At 43.8% G+C, this 23,102-nt stretch overlaps 1 protein-coding gene across 4 annotated transcripts in view; it reads right to left on the bottom strand.

Annotated features, from left to right (window-relative positions):
- The window catches only part of SLC12A6 (solute carrier family 12 member 6), a 734,261-nt gene that overhangs the window by 383,894 nt on the left and 327,265 nt on the right, over positions 1–23,102 (bottom strand). The window lies entirely within an intron of this gene.

Here is a 23,102-nt window from a genome sequence, read left to right as displayed (position 1 = left end):
CAAACCGGCACAGCTCATCGCACCCAATGAACTTTCTATATAAAGTATCAGATTATAACGCACAAAATGAATTCATAATTAAAGAGGGCTGGCACTATTAGAGTGACGCCTGTGCAAATTGAAATGCTGGTAAATCCTATAATTGAAGTCCAATCTGTCGTGTGTGAACACATTTTTAGATATGGTGGATAAAATGTGGTGTTGCAAGGCTTGAGGCATGACAATACAGTTAATTTCCATGAAATGGATGGATTGGAGTTGAGTACTGGATTTATTCCGCACAATTGTGCTTAGACCTAAGCTAACATGAGATTCACAGCTTCACTTCTGGCAAGTTAACAAGAGTGTTTTTGTATGTGTTAAATTGGGACGCGTTGTTTCTGCTCACGTTGCAATAGCTGAATGAGGACTTTCTGCAATGTTTGTGGTGGCTGCTGTCTGCTTGCAGCCCAACATCGTGAAAATTTCAATCTGGCGGAATTTGAATTACACACTGTTGATTCCGCTTATTCCTTAAAAGAGCATCAAATTCAGCTCTGTGTTGCAAAATGCAGCATCCAAGTAAGTTTGTCCCACTTGCTCCGCAAGCTCCTTAAGAAAGAAAATGTATAAGAAAAACTTGCAGTTGGGACAAGGCAAGCAGATTGACTGGCTGCTAGGGATCTGTTATCCAAATAGGTTTCCAATTTGAAGCCTTTTGGCATATTGGACTCAGAAGGTTTTTAGGACTCGGTAAATATATACTGATAAATATTTCTGAAAAGCAAACAGGGATATCTGATAAAAGGGCAAGGATGTGTGGTGAACAACGTCTGGGAATATTAGATTTTCTCTCATTTATATTTAATCACTAAAATAGTCAATATTATGGAGATAACAATTACCCAAACAATTTATAGAAGAATAGCACAAGTTCTCAATCATTGTAAACTACCAATGCTTGTGTGCGCACTGATATCAGGGATCCACAACAGGGCTTCTAAATATCACTTTTTAATTTCAAATTTGTTTTATTGATTTTAAGAGCAACAGTAGGCACTATAGTACGAAAGAAATGCATCAGGTATAGAAGGCAGTTGATACTGATAAGTATGTCTTCTCTACAGAGCAAATAGCAAGCTAGGTTCAATTGCCACAACAAAGGTATAGTGCCAAGGCTGCAAATGTCAAGTGTAGTGAGATAACAAAACTGTGGGAACCTAAATCAGAGCTCCCCTCCCGTTCCCAGCCCCCCGACTAAATATCACTTTTTAAAAAAAAATGATTCTGCCTTCGACAAAGTCAACCATACCACGCCACAAATCGAATGAGATTCACCAGCAATGTCCTTCACTGGGTCTCTTCCTAACTTTCCAACCAACTCCAGTTTGTTCATAGGATCCACCTCTAGATCACAAAAGAACCCCATTAACGTTTAGTGTTCCATACGTTTTCCTGTCATCTGCAACCTTTACATGGCACAGCTTGGCACTCTACTCATAGATAATAACATCAAGACTCACCAATATGCCATCAATATTCACCTTTGTTCGAAAGTCTCCTCCGCTTCAGACATCCAGTTCGAAAGTCTCCTCCGGTTCAGACATCCAACGCCTCAAACACTGCTTGCAAATCAACAAGGCTGGGATTTCTAGACCCTGCCTGAAGCTCAACCTAACCAAGACAGAAAACCTGTTTGCCAGTACAACAAATAAGATACAGCACAAAACTGGGTTAATGGCATGAACCATGGCACGTTTGATGGCCTGGTACCAGCACTCTCTTCTAAAGCAAACCATACAATTTCTTCCAGAAAGGGTCTTCTGAACTCTTGTTCAAGCCCCAATAGTCGTGCATCTGGATGGTGCTAATGTCCAACTTCATGGCCTCCCAGACTCCACACGGACACCCTTTAGGGGCATTCTACACGCTGCACATAGCACATCTCATACAGGGCCAGAAGAAACCTCCCCATTTTCATGGATCTCCATTGGTTTCCCTTGATAGCCCACACCATCTTCGAAACCATCAGCATCACTTACAAAGACTTCACAACCAGCACCCTGCTTATCTTGCATACAAGCTACCATCTTTGGTGTTTCTCAGCATACCCGCAGCCAGGACACCATCAGACTGTAGACTAAATAGTGTAAAAAAAGACAAGACAACGGGCATTTTTCATCAATGCACTCAGGACCTGGCACAAAACTCCTATATCCGTCAGGACCGCCTCAAAGCAGCTCCAATTTAAGAACGAGTTGAAGACTCACCTCTTCAATGAACACCACTGCACAATTCATTAACCAGCTGCATCACGGCTTCCTCTCCTATTACTCACTGACTTTAACCTTATCTGTGACCATGTACAGCGATCGGCTGCCTTTTGGCTAGGTTCACAGTACAGAAATACCACATACATAACTACATACATATACTGACCAGTTTGTCCGATTCGAAGCACATGGACTTCACATAAATATTATTCAGTGGGGCCAGTGAACACGCTTGCCAGTTTTTCTATTCTAAGTAAAGGTCCCACTTTCTCTTGGAGGCTCTGGAAATCTACCAGGTGTGACCTTCAAATTACTAGGGTACTTAAATACAGCTCCAAGACCTCAAATTAGCTAAACGCTATATCCAAAAATATTTTCGGAAGTATTGTATAAAACATCCTCTTCGCCTTCGCTACAAATAATTATGATCTCTTTGCTCCTTAAATTAGGCAAAGACTCTTGGATCTGCAGTTCTTAGAGAAACCTCACATTGCTGAATGTAACTGCAAAGAAGTTTACAAAAACGCTGGAACCCTGCGTCGAATCCATAACGCTATCTGCAATTCATCTGAATAAATTCCCACTTATCAAGGATAGATAAACTGTTGCTAACACAATAGTGAGGAAAATACTTTAAGAAAAGGCCAGAGCAGAAATCATGCTGTTGGTCGTGGATACAGAGTGGAGGTTTGTCTGGACGTATTATTTGAAGATAAAGAAGTAATTAGGACAATGATTTGAATGAATGGTTATCGCTGTGGGACAAAACAAATACATCAAGGCACAAGGTGAGGATGTTTATTACCACTATGTCTGCTTTCACCACAGAACATGTAGCACACACAGTATCTTCGTACAGGTTGTCAGAAAAGTACATATTAGAATGACCACATTCAAGTTTTCCACGTTATCCACCCACTCTGGTCCTAGAGCCTTCCGCGAGCATAGAACTGCTGATCATAATAGAGGAACTAGAGCCATACTAAGATTTAGGGGTTTAAGACTTAATCTTAGTCCCAAACAGACTAATCTGGTTTACGTACGTTAGTAACGCTTACCGTGAATGACATCCTATTAAGAAGGGTGCTCCTAAAGTAAAGACACCTCAAATATGTATTTCGTGCTGGAAGGAGTCATAGCTTATCTGAGAAGACAAACTTGCTAAATGTTAAAGAAAGAGAAAAGCTTCTCCTCTAAATTCAAAGGGCATCAATCGCCAAGGGCACTCTCTCATGTGAGACAGGTCTACCAATTATCAGAGATGCCTGCACTCCAAGCATCCAGAAAGAAAACATATTTGTGACCTCTCCAGTGTCCTCCAGCAGGTTTGATTCTTAAAGTAATTTTTCAGGGTAAAATAACGTTTGAAATACAGCTGCGCTATTTTGCCTGAAATTAAACTATTTTTTTGCACCCATCAAAGAAAAGAAAATGTTAACTTCATGTTGGGCTTTAAGAACAGAACAATTCCCAAAGTCTCATGGAAAAAATATTTGTACAAGATTTCACGCCTTCACTTGACATCTTCAGTCATGTAGAAACACGCTGAACAGTGGCTGGGACAATAGTCTGCGGAATGCAAACAAAATCACTGCCAGGCCGCTGTGAATTTCCACTCTGTGCCCTTGGAGTAGGTGGGTACAGGGCATGTCCCGCTGTCCAACAAACACAAAGGACCGCAGCCTTCTCAGATGCTTTGACCAAATGATTGGAAGGTGGACACCAACATGTAATGTCACGTTTTCCTCACCAGACAAACATCCCATGGTGCAGAGTACATGCACTCCATTGATCACAGCAGCACAAAGGACCAAAAGATGCGCCCTCTCACCTGTCAATATGGAGCAGCTCTGACCTCTTAACTACTTGCAGCCCACAAAGACAAAGGTGAGTAGATGAAGGCCTCGCTTGTCAGGACTTCTTAGGTACCCATATCCAATTCCAATACCCACTTGTGGCGCGGAGCTTTCTGCGGACTGAAATGCAGTTTCCTGTGCTGACTGTTCAGAGTATTTGTCACTGAACAGTGCACCACGCAAGTGAACGGATGCCCAGTGCTCTGACAGCAGAGCTATCCTCTAGTAGGGCGATTAGAATAGGCTGCCCTTAAACAGAGCCATCAATAAGAACAATGAGCTTATAGGATCGGGGAACTCAGACAGCACATCTGTCCTCCAGTAGGACAAGTCTTGAGACAGAAGAGTTGTTTTAAGTATAGCGAGCTTACATTTCTTCGATCTTAAACTTTGTCTGCGAGATGATTCTTAGAAATGATTTTATACAGCTCACACTGGTACGGATTTCAGGCCGTTGGGCTACAGCCTCAGTGACATGCTTTTTAAAGACATTATATCTATTCCCCTAGTTTACACAGACCTTAATAATCCATAACCGGTCTTTCAACCGCGGAATCACGCGTGTAACAGGAACACCCATTTGAGGTTCAAACAGCAGAACCATTGAATACGTTAGTGACGGTGCACGCTCGATCATCGGACAGCACAGCAGGATTCCCAAACTTCCCGAGGGTGAGTGCCTTAGACAGAACGCCAATCCCTTCCGAATTTTACAGATTGTGACAGCAGTCACGGAGGGATCCACTGGAAAGCCCAGAATATAAAGGTCCTTCATTTAGGCACGAGAGCCCTCTTGAGGTGCACGTGGCTTTGGCTGCAGAGCCCTGCCTCAGTTTGCGTTGACTACAGTTTAGTTCGGTGTCATGGCAGAGACAGAGCATTCCCTCGCGTCTCCAAGGCTAGACACTGGGAAATTAGAGAGGAGACTTTTCCCTAGGGTTACACCGGGTTGAATCTGCTTAGCTCTGGAAGACGGAGAGCCCATGATATAGCAAGACCTGTAGACAAACGAAACACCAACATCCACTGCAAACATTGGCAATGCCTTGATTACAAATTAAAGTTCCTTTTTAGTCACTTTGAGTTAAGTCATCATCTATTCACTGCGACACTTATGCAAATGGTGTCTCTCGTGATACTTCACGCTACGAAGGCAATTCAGTTTTTGTTTCTTTATTTTATTTATTTTATTTTATTTATGCGATTTTATATAGCGCAAACTTTACCCGAAGGTGTCAGAGCGCTTTACATAAGAACCAGTTGAGAAACATAAGGATTTAGGATTACATGCGTTACATAAAGGATACAAACAGAAAAAATTGCAAATGTACAAGATGTAAAGTCACACAAGTAGGAGATGCAAATGGATATACTCTTAGAGTCACATAGGAATGGTAGATGGTACAAAGGTCTACTGCATATACTATTGATTCGAGTTCTCTATATACATAGGGAAGGGATATGACTGCATATACTCTAAGAGTCACATAGGAATGGTAGATGGTACAAAGGTCTACTGCATATACTATTGATTCGAGTTCTCTATATACATAGGGAAGGGATATGACGGCATATACTCTAAGAGTCACATAGGAATGGTAGATGGTACAAAGGTCTACTGCATATACTAGTGATTAGAGTTATCCCTATATACATAAATATACAAACATAGTGGATTTCCTCAGGCAGAGTTCCATTAAGTGGGGTCGGAGGGGGGACGTAGTCACAACACCAAGGGAGGGTGGGAGGAATTCGAGGGTATGGAGAAAAGGCAAAACAGAGAGGGGAAGAAACATTTGAGGATCCTCAAGGGGGGAAAGAGGGAAAAGGGTAAAAAGACGAGGGAATGGACAAGATGATGGGTCGGGGACCAGGGAAAAAACGGCTGAGAACAGCAGCAAAATGGCGGGCAGGACAAAGGGAAAAGTAAAGAAGTCCATGAGAGACTGTGGTCCACAATTGCAGTGCCTCAGGTGTTCCGTACCAGGAGCTGTAATTATGGTCATACGATTCTCCAAAGCGTCTTATAGGAGTGTCCTGTCCGGCCTGATGCCTGATTGTAAGGGTGCTTGTAAAGGTTCAGCAACCAGCCGCTGGCAAAGTCACAAATTGAAATTTAGGGTAATCCGCAACCAGACAGTTCGGGGCAGTCGCTATCTTGCTCACCGGTGTTTGCAACCGAAAACGCCGAAAATTGCACAGAGAAAGCGCGTGGACCGGGAGCCGAGATGACTCCCGCCTTCCTTGTAGGTCAGGGGTCTCCAAACCGGTCCTGGAGGGCCGGATCCATGCCAGATTTTTAAAATACCCACATGTATCTCAATGGGGATATCCCAAAAATCTGTCATGGATCCGGCCCTCCAGGACTGGTTTGGGGACCCCTGTTGTAGGTCCTTGGTGGCCACATTGGGAGGTGCCTGGCTCCCTTTAATCTTTAATTGCGACGCATTGAAGGTATTTGTGCCATTTTACCCTGTTTATGATTTACTGTTTTCGATCTTATTTTACTTTTTAATTTTTGTCACCAGTATTCAGGTTGCACAGAGGAGCCTGTGTTGCTCGAGGATGGTTGCTGGACCCCAGTTGTCTGTTTATTATTTGCCCTCTCATTTTACCAGCAGCGCTCTAGCGCGTCTCTGCCGTTTGCCATGCCCCCTCAACCATGGCCCTCTTAATGAACCAGAAAGCGTGTCCATGCCGATGGTGCATCGAAGGCACACCAAAGGCAACCCTGACTGCGACCGGACAGCACCAAGCGGCAGAACCCCTGGCCCTTTTGCCGTCCAACAATACTCTAAAGATGAACTTTTGGAAATTGGTACATAAGGTAAGTTTACCTCTCAAACCACTCTTGACCTCAATGTTTCTACTATTCAATTTCCCTGTCATAATTGTAGTTTAATTTCAAAATGGCCTCCGCTCAGTACACAACAAGGAGGCTGACTGTTTGTAAGGTTAGCCACGACTCTCATTTTATGGGCAAACAATGAAATAACTTGTTTGCACCTGAACACAAGTTCATTAATTAAACAAACAGGAATTTGCAGGCTTTTTGGAGGTAGAAATCCCAGAAAGCTTGTTTAATTGAGACATGGGCAAACACTGCCGTTTGAACCAGATTTCAAAATAGTTAGTCCAAAAGGTTTTGATCTAATAAGAGTTGACAGACCACATAAGAGAGGTGGTGGCGTTATCATTTTTCACAACCATATTAAGGCTACCTATAAATCCCTTTCACATATGAATTGTGAAGCTCTTATGTTCAACCTAAAAATTCATAATACTTACTACTTCAATGATCTCCTGATTTATCATCCCCCTGGTCCTAGGGGAAAACTTCATTTAGTCCGTTCTGGGGCTCATGGAATCCGTTGTAGATTTCCAGAATGTTACGATTCTAGGAGATTTTAATTTCTATCTAGAATGCATCGATGACAGAGACAGAGAGCAACTAATGGACAACCTCCAGAGTTTCGATCTTTTACAACAAGTACATTTTTTCAACCCATGAGGCCATTCACATGTTTTACAGCATATTTACAAACAATCCAGACCTAGTGGTAGGTAAAATTATCCCTTTAGCTTGGACTGATCACAGGGCCATTACGTTTAAGCTGATCAGCCCAATTCCAACTGCTTCTACGTTGAAGGCATTGGCAAGGATAAAATGCAGATCTGGGCAGAAAATAGACAATCTTCAGCTAAATAATGTATTGTCTGAATCCCAACCTACTACTGATTACAATATTGAGCAAGCTGCGGCTAACTGTGCTGCATGGGTTAATGCTGCTGTTTCTAATCTTGCTCCTGTTAAAACTAGATCCAGTCACAGATACTCACCATCGGCACCCTGGTATAAGTCGAGGGAACTTAAAAGAAAATGCAGGCACCAAGAACTTTGGAAGATAATTTATGGCTCGAAGGAAAAAGTCAAATACAAATCCATGATAAAGGAATATAAAACATAAATCCATGCCACTAAATCCAATTCTTTTATGGCGAAAATGAAGTCAGCTGTTCACAACGGAGCTCTTTAAAAGTGTAAAGTCGCTATCTAACTTTGGTAATAAAAACGCAGTCACGCCAGATCAATGGCTATGTGATAAAATAGTCAGTTTCTTTTTCACCAAAGTGAACAAAATATATTCGGAGTTCACCGTAACAACTGACATACCATCTTCATCAACAGAAATGGCTGTGGTTTTAGGTCTCGCCTGTCGATGCGCATGCGCATCGAGCTTGCGAGACTATGGGGGCTTAAACACTCTTTAACCAACTTGCAAGGAATCGTGGCGATTCCTTGCAGTGCCCGTGAAATTTAAGCTCAATGCGCATGCGCATTGAGCTTAAAAGCGCGTGCACATGCCCCCAGCCGCCTGCCTTGCCCACTCTCTCTCTCTCACAGCCTCCCCCAGCCAGTGGCGTCACTAGGGGGGTGCGGGGGGTGCGGGCCGCACCGGGTGACACCATCCCCTAGGGTGACACCAATTACGTGCAGTTATTAGTGCACTGCACTGTGCAAGTACACCTGCAGCTTACAACAACAAATACTGCAGTGCATGCCACGCACGCACGCACCACCACCTACTAGCATAGTGGTGATGGTGCGCTGCGTGGCGGCGGCGTACCCAGTGTGTGGGTCCCAGGGCCGTCAATCTTATAGTGCTACCAATGACGGCCCTGGCCCAGCCCCCGCGCTGTGCTTCGCTGACGTGCGCAACCACCACGCGCCTAGACTGAGAGTGGAGAGTCTGTAGGCAGGGGAGTGCTGCTTGGCGATTTGCTAAACCCCCCACGGAAGGGGCCCAGGCCAGCCACCACCACAGTGGAGTGTAAAAAAAAGGTAAAATATGATATCATCACTGTAACAGAATTTGGTCACATGTAAAAATACTTTTGCTTCAAGTTCAGTCGGGATTAAGGAGAGAAAAAGAACTGTGTATCAGGGAAGGGGAGGGGAGGGTTCTCGTACAAGGTCAGGTCCAATCGTAGAAACTGAAGCGCTGCGTAGGTATCTCTCAAGCAATCTATCTATACAAGTCTTTATTGCCGTCCGCCGTTTAAAAGGAAAATCCATTGAATGCCTTCACTTTTTCACCGCTGCCTCGGAGGCTCGTGTGGATTAAATGAGTCATACACCTGCATATTCCGGCTGAGGTTATCTGCCTCCAACAAAGCCCCAGGAGCTGCGAGGCTTCAGATACTCCCTAACAACCATTTTTAACCAATGATTGATCTCTCTCGTCTTCGGGGCCAGTTCACCTGCTTTACTGTGCAGTTTTTTTCCCGTTTTAGTCCTCGTGAATGAGTAGGCATTGCGAGCTGATAGACGTCTGACATTCTCTCCACACCTTATTACTGGACCTATTTGGGACAGAATACCCGCCGAGGCAGATCAGTGTGCTTTGACAACCAGTGCGAAACTGTGCACCCTGGGCATCCCTCAGGCTCTCCCTGCTCATTCCCAAGCACAGTCTGAAAAGACTCACTCTACTGCCATAATCTTGCTTCACTGCATAGTATAAACTCGACACGAGCGTGGATTGGAAGGCCACAACTGTTTTAATAATCAAATAAGTTAATTTTTGGAATAATAACATAAGAACAGGTCAATTATGCAAATATTAGTACCAGACAACATAGCTGAACGTGGATTATTCAAAGTTAAGAAGGCTGTATATTGTGTCAGGGGTGGGAGGCATTACACCAATGGTCCAAAAGATAACCTACAAATGTGAGTGATTTAAATGTGTAATTTATTCTTACACTTTTGAGTAACTTTACTTATTTTACCTATTGATAAAATCAGAGAGAAAAGTTAATCAAAAGTGTAGACTTACATTGAGTGGAGCCAAATTTATGTAAGTTGCTACTTATATTTATTTATTTAGAGTTTTATAGGGCGGGGCCCATGGGTATCAGAGCACTTTACAACATATACACAGGCATAAGAAAAACAGACAGACAAAACAAAATGGACAGCCGTTCGGAAGGCAGGTAATAGAGTAGAGAACTATTCACGCTAATGATGGGATGCCATTTGCAGCATCATTTGAACGCTTTTTCTTCGGTCTGTGAGATAGGGCGCCACTGTATGCGTCTTTCTTTCTGTCTCCGTTCCACCATAGTGACAGTTTACATATATTGAGTGTAACTAGAGATGATTTTCTATTTTGTTTGTCTTTCTAAAACTCTAACTACAAGTTACTTTTCTGGCCCCCATTCCAAATGCTGCGCTACTAAGATAGGGCAATAGCAGGAGTTACCTGCTCCAATGGAAATACCCGACCCGCGGTATCACTGTGGGCCCGGCAGGTCTCGTGCACATCCAGCAGCCGCTGAAAAAAACCGTTGGCCAGGCTGGTTGGAAGTACAGTGCAGCAGAGGTGAGGCTGTATCAGGAGAGACCTCAGTGGTAGTTCTACAGGAGTAGTACTCTTTAACTTACTCCTTCATGCCTTTGTTAGCCAGTCCAGAAATGTTCAACTCCCAAATAGTAAACACACCGTCCTTTCTGTTTGTGCTAATTGTGTTGAATACCCCCATAGTGTTCCCAATTATTTCACTTTTAGATGTTTTGAGGACAATTCAAAATCTCGTGTCATAGTGCCTAAAGAAATTCAACAGGAGCATTACTTAATGCACTCCAAATGCATTTTGTGAATAGGTCTTGTTGAATTCAATTTTTCTTCTATGGCCTTTGTAAATATAGGACTTAAATTTACTAAGGATTCTGTATGGTCCCGTTATTTGCAGACTGTGTCCACTGGCGGACTCGGAGCAGAGGAAGTTCATGCGGTAAGTCGTGAGGGGGTGACGCCACGAGTTACTCGCACCGGGTGACACCAACCCTAGTGACGCCACTGCCCCCAGCTCCGCCCCCTCACTTCTTGGTTGCACGGCCGCTAGGCCGTGCCTCCCCTACTCTCCTCCCCCCTCCTCCTCTCCTCCCCCCTCGTCCTCCTACTCTCCTCCCCTGCCTGCCGTGTCGCACCTCTCCCCGCTCCGCCCCCTCCCCTGCCCGCCGTTTCGCATAACACAGAAGCTTGTTTTTTTTTTTTTACCCGCTCGGCCCCCTCCCCTGCCCACCGCATCGTCCTCCTCCCATCACGCTGTTAAGCGTTGTGCCTTAAAAGAAGCTAGGAGCACCTCTCTGGTCAATCATGCAAGACACCGAAAAACTCTGTACAGAGGATCACAATCAACAAAACACTATGCCAACTACAAGCTCCCCCAAAATGTAACATGCTAAACGTCTGAAAATATGCTTCATAGCCGCACATAAGGGATGAAGCGCTATATAAATGCGACGATAGACTACATGTTAGACACAAGTCCTAGTATCTTCATAAAATGACTGGTGCTGCTCTCTAGTACTGTGGTATTAAATATTTGTGGGTTTTGGATAAACTATCTTTAACAGGACACGCTACTAGTAGAGCTGCCATGGGTCCTCATGTACCGTCTGACACTTTCAGCCTGTCCTGGCTTCTTAGATAACATATTTTTGGCTGCTGGAATGTTTAAGCCCATTTGTACGACATCACCACTTACACTACAAGTCCCAGAATGCAAGGTTGTTAACTAAAAGCAGGACCACTTGAAGGTGTCCAACCGAGCACCTACCTGCCAGCAATGTTACCATTGACTGTTTATACAGCTGTACGACGCACATCACGAAACCGCTTCCCACATCTTTCCAGCAAAGTATAGCTTTCACTATCCGCCCACTATTTCCTAAGCTCTCCACGCGTTTTAGTCAAATCAATTTCAAATATTGAAGAAACTGGTGACGGTTCAGGGGATTCCCGAGTTTGGCTACTCATCAATGGAATGTTACTGAATGTAGAAACCGCAGCCGCCCACCTCGAATTGTGTTAAACCCTTTGCACCTGTTGTGGGGCAATACCACACCAAGATCCCCTTCTGTGCGGTGAGCGCCAGCCCCTCCCCACCTGCTGGTACTCCTCCAGTGATCACCCAAAGCGCCTGACAATCCACTCCTCTGCTTTGCATCTTAGCTGCCACTCTGACCAATTTCTGAATTTTCCTATAACCCTATTTTTTTATATATATTTTTTTATTACATTACATATTCGGCCTGCTGACCTTTGCAGATTAGGGAAAATAAAGTAGTAACTTTTGGATACAGAAAGACTGATAACAGCACAGAATTAAATGCTCAACTAGAACTCACGAATACAGAGAAACAAATGTCAGCTTCCTACACCGTGCAGCCCTTGATTTGAATAGTGTTCCACAAGTAGCACAACAAGGATGCCATAGACCCTGGTGAAAGCAAGGAAAAATGTAGTTGGCTGGCTTTGGGGTAGCAATTACAACAAACATCAGGGTTCAAATGGGCTCTGCGCCCTGGTGCCACTGCACCCGCTACACCAATGGTAGCTGCAGCCCTGTGTTCCACTTGGTCAAAGCTGCTACGTATCACAGGTCAATATGTGACCAGTTACAGCAACACAAGGTTTTCCTTTGAAGTCTGGGATTTGTAGTCATTGCTTTTCAATGGCTAAACAAGACTACAAGTCCTAGAATACTAAGAAAATACCTGGACCAGCACCGAGTCACGCGCGGACTTTGAAAAACTTAGCAGGGCTGCTTGCTACACCTGCCTTACTAGCACCACCCAAGGCTGCATTGCACTACCCCATCCACCACTACATCCACCACCACATCCACCACCCCATCCACCACCACCACCGCATCCACCACCACCACCGCATCCACCACCACATCCACCACCACCGCATCCACCAACACATCCACCATCACCACCACATCCACCATCACCACCACATCCACCATCACCACCACATCCACATCCACCATCACCTCCACCCCGACATCCACCATCACCACCACCACCACATCCACCACCACCATATCCCCCAGATCCACCACCACCACATCTATATGTGTGTGGCTCTGTGTGTGTTTAGGTGCAAATGCAATGTTCTTGGATTTTCGTCACAATAAAATACAATGAACATAATCTTCACAAAAGTTATTTACAAACGTTTAAGCTATTGCCATTATAAATTACAATAACTTTTATTCAAGTATTAATTATTTACAAAATTAAAAGCCATTGTTATTTGTAATATCAATACATCTAAGTCACGTAAATACAACACACATTGCATTACAAATGCTATAGGTGTCACATTTGCAAAAGTTAAAACTATTGACATTGTAACTGACAAAGCTATTAATTTTGCTACTTTCAAAACCAACACATAAATTAAAAAAGTGTCATTTACAATACCAATAGCTCAAACTTTCCTAATGCGAGACCTATTGCATTTCCAATGCTTGTTATCCTTGGTGATGTATGCCATGATTCTTTTGTACTGGCTACGTTCTACACATTCACTGAGAAAAGAGTGGCCACACTTGCTGAAACTATAAAGTCCAGTGACCCCACGAATCTATGTCCTCGGTAGGTGCTTCATCCGATAGCAAAGAGTACTTCAGTTTATATTTCCTTGCTCCTACATAGAATTCTCACCTTTGGCTGTTTTCCAACTGCTTGCTTGGGAAAAAGCATCCATTTTGCCCCTCTTGAAGAAACATTTACTGGACCCTCTTGAGGTGCAGAATTATAGACCTATCTCACAACTTTCCATACCAGCAAAAATTCTTGAAAAGGCTATGAATCGGGCGATTGTATCCTTTTTGGAATCTTCCAACTGCCTTGATCTTGCTCAGCACAGGTTTAGACCAAAACACTGTACAGACTCTGCGCTAGTAGCGCCCACTGAACAGATCAGAGCCTTTGTGGAAAGTGGTGGCAGTGCAGCCCTGACCCTATTGGATTTGTTGGCTGCATTTGATATGGTTGCCCATTCTCTTTTGCTCAACGGTCTTCAAAGACTAGGCCTTAAAAGCTCGGAATTGAAATGAATTCGATTCTTTCCGTCAGATAAAGATAAAGTTGTGGCTCTTGGGGGTTTTACTTCTACCTCTTTTACTCTTCTTTCATGCGGGGTCCCTCAGGGATCTTCCCTTAGGCCAACTTTTTTATTGCATACATCACACTGCTGGTTGAACTTATTTGAGCCTGCAGATTTGCAGTATTCTCCTACGCTGACGGCACCCAAACTGTAGTCTCCTCAGAGTCTGAAAAAGTGGCCAAACAATTCAATGCCTGCATGGCTTGCATTGCAGACTAGATGCAGCAAAACTACTTAAAGCTAAATTTGGACAAAATCGACGTTTTACTGTTTGGTAGGGAAAACCTTAATTAGAACGCTACCTGATGGCCACCTAATTCAGGGCCCCTTCCCATATCAGTCCAGAAACTAAGAAATCTGGGTGTTATGTTTGAATCCAAACTTACATTCATGGACCATACCAAACGGGTTACATCCTCCTGCATCTCAATTCTATGAATACTTAGTAAAGTTTTGCCCTTCCTCCCCTTTGAGTTGAGAAAAACAGTGGTTATACATTTAGTTATTTCCAAATTAAATTACTGTATGCTCTATATCTAGGATCTCAAGAGAGATGTCTCAAACTACAGACCCTGCAAAACTTGGCAGCTCAAGGGTTAAAGAACTTGCCGAAATGTTGTTCAACCTCGCAAACTATTAAAAAAATGAATTGGCTGCATATCAGAGTAAGAGAGTATGAGGCTATGTGTTGGGCTCACAAAGCATTGCATCCATGCAAGCATTTTCAAGTGGTATGTTCCCTCTCAAATTTCCGATCAAGCACAGCCATGCAGGTGATCATCCCTAACATCAAAAAAGCACATTAAGGAGGGAGGGGTTTTTCTTATTCCACTTCTAAAAGCTGGAATTTTCTGCCCGTCCAGCTTACAGCTCAGCCTAATTTGCATCAATTTAGGAAATAACTAAAATCTGGCTCTTTGGTTCCCTTGTTTAATTTTTCTGATTGCCTTTGTACTGCTCGCCATGGTGGATACTAGCACCAAGACACCGAATGGTATTTGCACGCTTTAAAAACCTTTAACATGACCATGCTGGCATGCATCCATTCAACCAAACACTATCTTATTTTTTCTTCCAGTTACTTACCCTGTCACAATAAAAGCACACAAACACCAGACGTAAATGGAAGATAAATTAAATGAACAAAAGTAGAATTAAGAAAACATGCAGCTGTCCTAACATAACTGGAATAAACATGCATTAAAAAAATTAATTTAACAAATCAATGGATGCCACCTGGTAACGACGTTGTACATTGCGTGTTGTTGTTTTAAAGTTCCAACATGAACGTCATGTTTAAAAACAAAATGCTGGCCAACCTGAAGCACTAAAATAATGTCTCGCTATACACAAAACCAAGAAGGCGGTTCAGTAAACATCACACTACGTGGCCCTTTAGAATGGCACTGTGCATAGTCTATCATTGGTTTACAGATCCAAGATGGCCGACAAACTGCTTCTAAACCTAGAAGCCATCTTGGAATGCTTATATAGTGTTACATTACTGACATTGGCACTGCAAGACAACACGCATGGTGAAGGAGCACTGAGTGCATGGAACGCAGTGCACTACAGCTGAAATGAGTGGAAAGCGAGTGGTCTGGTAGAACTGTCTGGGGAGCTGCAGGACACTCTAAAATACAAACAAAATAAGGAGAAGTGAAGAGAAGAATTGAAAGGGGACATGAAAGGAGTAAACTGAAAACTGAAGAACTAGCCTACCATTCCTGATAATGAAGTGTACTCACTTCAGGATACTGTTCAGATGTGATCAGGCAAATTGTCATTATTCACAGTAATAGAGTTTATGGATTAAGTTGGCTGGCCCACTGCCCAATGACTGTATGCTATTATTGACGGGCCCAGAATGTGACGGACACTCTCAAAGACCAGGGGCAGAAGAGTTGACACAAATCACCTTTATGTACGTGTATGAATGTAAAGATATGCAAGCATGTATTTATTCTTTTTTAAGTTGGATTAATTAAAAGAGCCTGGCACACAACTAAAACTGCCAGGTCCTTCTATGAGGGAGAGAACGTTTATCAGAGGCTAACTCTTCAGCCACAATGGTTTCCTCAAAATTAGTAACGAACACCAAAGCCCATGTCTACTTAAATATTTACAGAGATTCCCTTCAATAAATTACTTGTTTGCCGTTTTTCATTATACACAGATCAAACTCATGGCACTGAAAATATGTTTTCCCATTGAACGAATCAATCCTACAGTGTATATTACTGGCTCGTCACCATAACGAACTCAGGCCTAACCTACTATGCACTGGAACATAAGCTTTCATAGAAGGCAGCTGTAAGTCATAATAAAATTACACACGGAAACACAAATACAGTCATTTGTAAGATATCTTGTGAGAAAAATACCTCCCTGATGGATCGCAAGGAGTAGAATAACAATCCATCCTTAAATGCCTTTTGGCTTTAACATGATCTTTCATAATCAATACATCAAATGTACTGCATTCGTCATATTTTTTCATAATAACCAGACCAGACTAGGGTGACCAGATTGTGAAAACCAAACACTGTGAGATTTTGAAAAATAAAAGTGCTACAATTTGGCATCAATCTCAGGGCGCATATTGACAGCGCCCATCATCACAGTAAAGCAGATAACGAGACACAAAGGGAACAAACTAAATGCAACTTTTAAAACAGTATCATACCTGCTAATTACATAGCTTTCTAATAACCGCTGTTACCTATTTCTGCCATGGAACACATACAAACGCCTCTCTGTTTTCAATGGCTCCACTGTGAAACGGGGACATTAACTACATTTGCAGAAATCTGCTGGGGCACTTTGAGGCAAAACTGAGACTGTCCTGACAAATCGGGGACGCTTGGTGACCCTAGGTCAGGCCTATAGCCTTGTTCATTGGCTCGTCACGAAAACCACCTTAGTCCTGGTGCATGGAGCATAAACTTTCAAAAGATGAAACGTGCAATACAAGCACTCTTAGGCAATTTCTTGCCCAATCAAATGCTGTGCTTAAGGTAATCAACATGTGGACAGAGTTAAAACCTCTCAGAGCAGTTCTTCTGGAAGCTTTTTCTGCTGAACTGTCCGGCCAGACCGAACAATGAGACTAAACAGGTTATAATGGAAACAGGTAACAGGCTAGGACAACAAAAGCAACAACAGGAATGACAATGTGATGAGTAACTGGTATGATGCAATTCGGGGCGGCAGACTCTCTTAACACCAGAAGCAGAGTGACGCCGTAAGCCGAAGCAGTACTGCATGTACCAGGTGTACAAAAACAGCGACGCAGCGCAAGTGTCGCCTGCACCAGGAGTACAGACACCATTTGTACCCACAGTACTAATGCCGGCATCATTGCAAGCAGTTTGAAAACTGCAGTGCTACCTGCAATCGGTGTAAATTATCCATATGACAGCAGCAGTATCAATTCTACAATTTACACCAGAAGTAGCAACAAAGTCAGTGTAACAGCAGCAGCAGTACATGCACAAGTACAAGAGCAGTGCGAAAGCAGCATTTCCACCTGCACCAACTGTACACCAAGAGTACGATTGTAACAGTATTGCCCACATGCTGCTACACTCTTAAATCAGCACAGGTGCACACAAAGGACTCAATAGACTGAAAACCAAGTCCTAGAAATTGGTGGCAAGGTGAAATCATCACATTAATGTCATAGGACAATTCTAAAACTTGTTCCTTCAACAAAACCAGGCAGGACAATCCAATGGTGGCGTTCACAGGAAATCAACGTACCTACTAATTCTGACCAATAAAAAGGTGTGGCACTAGGCTATAAGCGGAAGTTAAGACATCCTAAATAGTCTAGTTGTGAATGAGAACTTATCCCGAGTAGTGGTGTTTCTTCTGTGCAAGAAAGTAGATGAGCGGACACGAAGTTTGGCTGCAGCTGGTATAAACTTAGGTTCATGTGACTGATAGTGCCAGAAGGTACTATTACTTTTCGTGGCGAGTTTGAGTTCCTCCCCGAGTCTTGGTAGGTAGGCAAAGGTTTATGTGTATCTATTTTTTTATTGGCATTGCATATTGTGAACTGTGTCTTGTTTTGAACTGCATTGTGATTCGTAACACATATTGTGAAGCTTGGTTGAGATTTGAATATGAGCGATCCTGGAGAATCCAAACATTCCTGCTAATGGAGGAGACTCTACGTTCCCCGCCCATGAAATGCTGGTATGGCTTACATACAAAGGGGTTTGTGGCTTGAAGAATGCATTACGTTACCGCTAATAATAAAAAACTTCAATTTCATGTCAATGGTACGTTTGATGTGAAAAAGATTGAGAATTAAGCCGTTTCATGGTTGAGCAAAAGCCTCAGCCAGGAGCTGCACAGTTCGTAGCACTGAAGGAGTAGGATTATGTGGAAAAAGAGGACGCACATAAGAAAATTCTAAAGGGTCTTATCGGAAAAGCTGTTAACTTCTGGCTGAATGTTAGATTGTGTTTACAGAAGAAGGCGTGGAGAGAGGGGGAATGTGCTGGAGAATGTGGGGGTGTTTCAGACAAAAAGATAACAAAAGACAAAAAATAAAAATAATGAGGAGAACAAGAATGAAAAGAAAGAGGCTGAAGGTGAGAGTAACTCAGAGAGAGGTTGAGCGCATGGATCGATTGTTGATGCTAGACCACCCCCAAATAATGAGGGTCCTGAACAAGAATGAGAAGTGAACACAGGAAAGGTAAGTGTAAGGAGAGAGAGGAACCAGAGCCTGGTCCATCTTCCCAAAGCGAGAGAGAAGTGGTGGAGATTAATATTTTCAAACTTAATGAGGATATGGATCTCATGGCAGAAACAGGTTTGTTTAAGGATTACATTTGAAAAATGTCGAATGAAACTGACAAACAGATATGCAAAAACAAAAGATTGAGGTTTTACGTGGGAATCTGAAATATTTACTTGTTATTACTAGAGAATTTGATGAGATATAAAGATTACTTTACAAAGATCTTGAAAAGTTGGAAAAATCAAAAAAGCTTAAATCAAAAATAAATGTGAGTGTGAGCGATTCAGAATACGAAGTGACAGTTGGAAAAGAATTTCTATTAAGAGAAGTACCTGGATGAGCATATGTGTATGTACCCTGGTTAAGGAATGATTTGTAACTTACAGATATACTTCCTGAAGCTGAGAGAAGCCAGAAAAGTAGTATACTGAGGTAGAGAGCATTTTCACTATTTCAAATGTGCTTTGGGAGGATTTCGATTTGTTATTTTCAGTTGTGGTATCTAAAGATTTGTGGACCAAGTGTAAGACTATATTTTTTCAAGGGCCAGAGGAAGAACCACAGAGTTGGTCTGAGTAATGAGCCTTCTTTAACTATCATGGAGAAATATAAACATATTATTGAGCATCTGAAACAAGAGGTTACACAGAAACAAGATCAATTGGTCAAAAATCACGAGAGGTGCAAAATTCAGATGTGTTAATGCATGCCTATTAGGAGAGCTTGATACAGATTTGAAGGCAGCACAGTTAAGTTTGTGATCAAGCAAAAGGCAGCATGTAGGGATTTGTTTCGGCTTTTGTGTTGGGATTGTGTCCGTAGCTCACTGTGCATATACAGCAGAGTGTAATGTGCTGGCATAGTAAATCATTAGATAAGATCCTTGTCGTGACAGGTGCAGCACACAAAAAACCACAAATGAAAAGGTGACAGCCAATTCCAATTCCAAAAATTCTTTATTTCGGCCACAATGGGCCATAAAAGATACAGTAAAATATAGTACATAAATACACAGTAAAATGGAATGCATATGTTACAGAAGTATTTACATATAAAAGGCTAGAGGATCTGCATGGGGTAAGGAACACAATGGCACCAATTCAGGGGGACATTTTCTTCCTTATTAACCAAGCTGCCATTAGGAATTTTGACACCGCAAAGACAATATGTCCCAGGGTATTGGTTTTCATAACCCTGTATGCTTGTAGGTATTCACGAAAACCCAGGTTCCGACACAGCGGAGCAATCCAACGCTTCCTGGGATTCCGGTATGCGTGGCAAACAAACATTATGTGCAAGTCATCTTCGTTCTTGGTTTTACAGGAAGGACAGAGTTTGTCACCCCCAGGGCGCCATTTGTGAGTGAATGCTTTAGTGGGGAGTGTGCCAAACCTCCATTGCAGGAACAATTTCCTCGCCAAAAGAGGAAAGATAAAATCCATAAAAGGTTCAAAGAGGTAAGAATTTTTGGACTCCATAAAACAACTCGTAAGGGTGCCGGTGCTGTGAGCATTATCCATATCAGCCAAATTTTTATTTTTGTACAGCTGGGCAAGAGTTTTGCGTGTGATCCTTTGACAGCCCTGAACTGGATCATCCCAGAGGTCTGGCAAATTCAAACTGGACAATTCTGATTTAATAAAAGCCAGCCAGGGGATTTTGTTACTGCCATTCAACCTCAGTACATGGATAAGGTCCTGCCTATAATGATGCAGTTCCTCGGTGGACCATATCCGATGCCAGAACTTCACGGGTTTGGATAAAAGATCTTCAGCGATGGAGTGTAGGCCCAAATCCAATCTTAGGGGGAGCAGTGGCGTTCCCTGCGGGAGAGCAAGCAGGCGTCTCAAAAATGTATTTTCCACCGCTAACAATGCCTTCCCTGCTTTGAAACCCCACAGCTCGCTGCCATACATGGCTGCTGCCTTCGCTTGAGTTCTATAGGTTTCGAGAGCCGGGCTTACAGGCTTAAAGGTGGATTTATTTGCCACCTTCAGGAGTGCGCCCGCTAGCTGGGATAGCTTCAACCTTGATCTCGCTATCTGGGAGTCCCAGGCCAGGTTTTCTTGTAGTGTTACCCCCAGATAGACAAAGGTCGAGACCCTCTCAAGGCTAACTTCCCCCAGTTTTGGGTTGGGTCTGGTTCTGGCTGGGGGATTAAAGATCATAAACTTGGTCTTTTCTGTGTTGACCTCCAACCCGTGTTGCTGACAGAAAAGGCCAAAACCATTTACAATCCTCTGGATCCCCATGGGGGATTTGGAAAGCAGGAGGGTATCATCAGCAAACATGATTGCCGGAACCCTCCTGCCTGCCAAAACCGGGGCGTCATTGTCCTCGACAGTGTCAAGATGTTGAATGACACTGTTAATGAACAGGCAGAAAAGGGTTGGCGCCAGGACACAGCCCTGTCTGACTCCTCTGAGGACAGGGAATTTGCCCGAAAGCTTACCATCCCTCCCACACCTTACTTGGGCATAGTTGTTCTCGTGAAGCCTGATGATAGTACTAAGAAGGTGTGGGGGCACTCCTAGCTGATGCAAAACCTCCCAAAGTTTCCCTCTAGGGACTAGGTCGAAGGCTGACCTCAGATCCACGAAGACCATGTACAGTCTTCCACCCTCTATGGTGACAGTCTTCCAATATAGGAGAAGAAGGCGGAAGATCTGATCCATGGTCGACGTGTTCTTTCTGAAGCCAGCCTGAAGGGGGGTCATGATGTCATTTTCCTCCACCCAGTCCAAGAGGTGATTAAGGATGAGGCGCGCAAAAAGCTTCTGGGGGACATCTATTAGGCTAATGGGCCTGTAGTTGGCGGGGAGCAGAGTAGATCCTTTCTTATGGATCGGAACTATCTCTGCCCCCAGCCACGACCCGGGGATTGACATACCTCCTATGATGGCATTAAAAAGAACAAGAAGGTATGGGCCCCAGATGTCCATGTGGTGCCTAAACAAATCCCCAGGTAGCCTGTCTAGACCCGGCGCCTTCCCCGGTGGTAGTTGCTTCAGGGCTGCCTCCACTTCCCCCAGGGATAATTCTAATTCACGGTCCTGCATGCCAGGAGGCGCATCCAGAGCTGTAACAGGACAAGGATTGGTTTCTTTGTAGAGTTCCCCAAAATGGGCCTCCCAGACCTCGGGGGCAATATTGGGTTCTACTGCGTTCTTAAGTTCCCCTGTGCCATTGTTAACAAGAGCCCAGAATTTACGGGAGTCCCTAGCTTTTAGGGCATCACAAAGATCGTGCCAGTGGTTCCAGTCCCACTCGGTCCTGGCAGACGCCATCACTGTTTTATAGTGTTTCCTATGGGCACGCACCTCAGCCTTGTTTGACCCCTCTTTTATTGCAGCAATAAGCTCAGACTTTGCTGCCCTACAAGAGGAGGTATACCAGGTGGGAACACGGGTCTTTTTCTTTCTATTTGGCACCAGCGGGTGGAATACCTCAGCCAAATCTCTTACAAGACCCTGGTGGATGTCACCCAGTTTCTCATTATATTCCGGGGTTCTTGGTGCGTTTAGCAGTGCATCCACCTCCATAAACCTTGGGATTGCCAACCCGTATAATTTGCTGATGGCCTCTTCTGAGCTCACCAGTTTTCCCCACTTAACCCGTCGCCTGCTGGTTTTGAGGACCAAATCCCCCTCCTCTCCCCCTGAGTTTTCTACCACTTTTCCCGCTGCATGGGGAGGCCACTGGATATTTAAGCACAGGGCGTTATGATCGCTATCCGACCTGTTTATTACCCTAAAATCGTGGACTTTAGGCCAAAGTGAGATATCCACCATGATGTAATCTAGCCTCGACTCATGACCCCTCCTATTAAAGGTACACACTGAGGGAGTATCGGAGATGGTGCGCCCATTACAAGCCCTCAGTGCGTAGTTCAGGGTAAGGGACATAAGTTGTATTACAAGGGGGGACCAGGCTTTAGGATAAGGGGAGGACGAAGGTGGGACTCCCCAATAATCGTCTTCAGCCGTGAGGGCACCCTCCGACATGCCCTCCAGGGGTTCAAAGTGGCAATTGAAGTCTCCTCCAAGCACCACCTTGAGGTCTCCCGGCAGCTGCCCCAGGAAGGAGGAGAGGTCGTTTAGGGTGGGGGATTCGTCAGGCGCGGCAACCGGACGAGAGTAGACATTCACAATGGCCCATGATGGTTTACCAGGCCATGTGAGCCGAACACACTGGATGTCCTGCGAGGACGTAAGTACCTGTTCCGCCTGACATCCAGTGTGACTCGCAATCCAGATCGCCAGCCCGCCCG

The sequence above is a fragment of the Lissotriton vulgaris genome, chromosome 5 (assembly GCF_964263255.1).
Source record: "Lissotriton vulgaris chromosome 5, aLisVul1.2, whole genome shotgun sequence".
NCBI classification, from domain to species: Eukaryota; Metazoa; Chordata; class Amphibia; order Caudata; family Salamandridae; genus Lissotriton; species Lissotriton vulgaris.
Note: the sequence above shows the minus strand (reverse complement) of the source record. Positions and strands in the feature narration are given on the sequence as shown.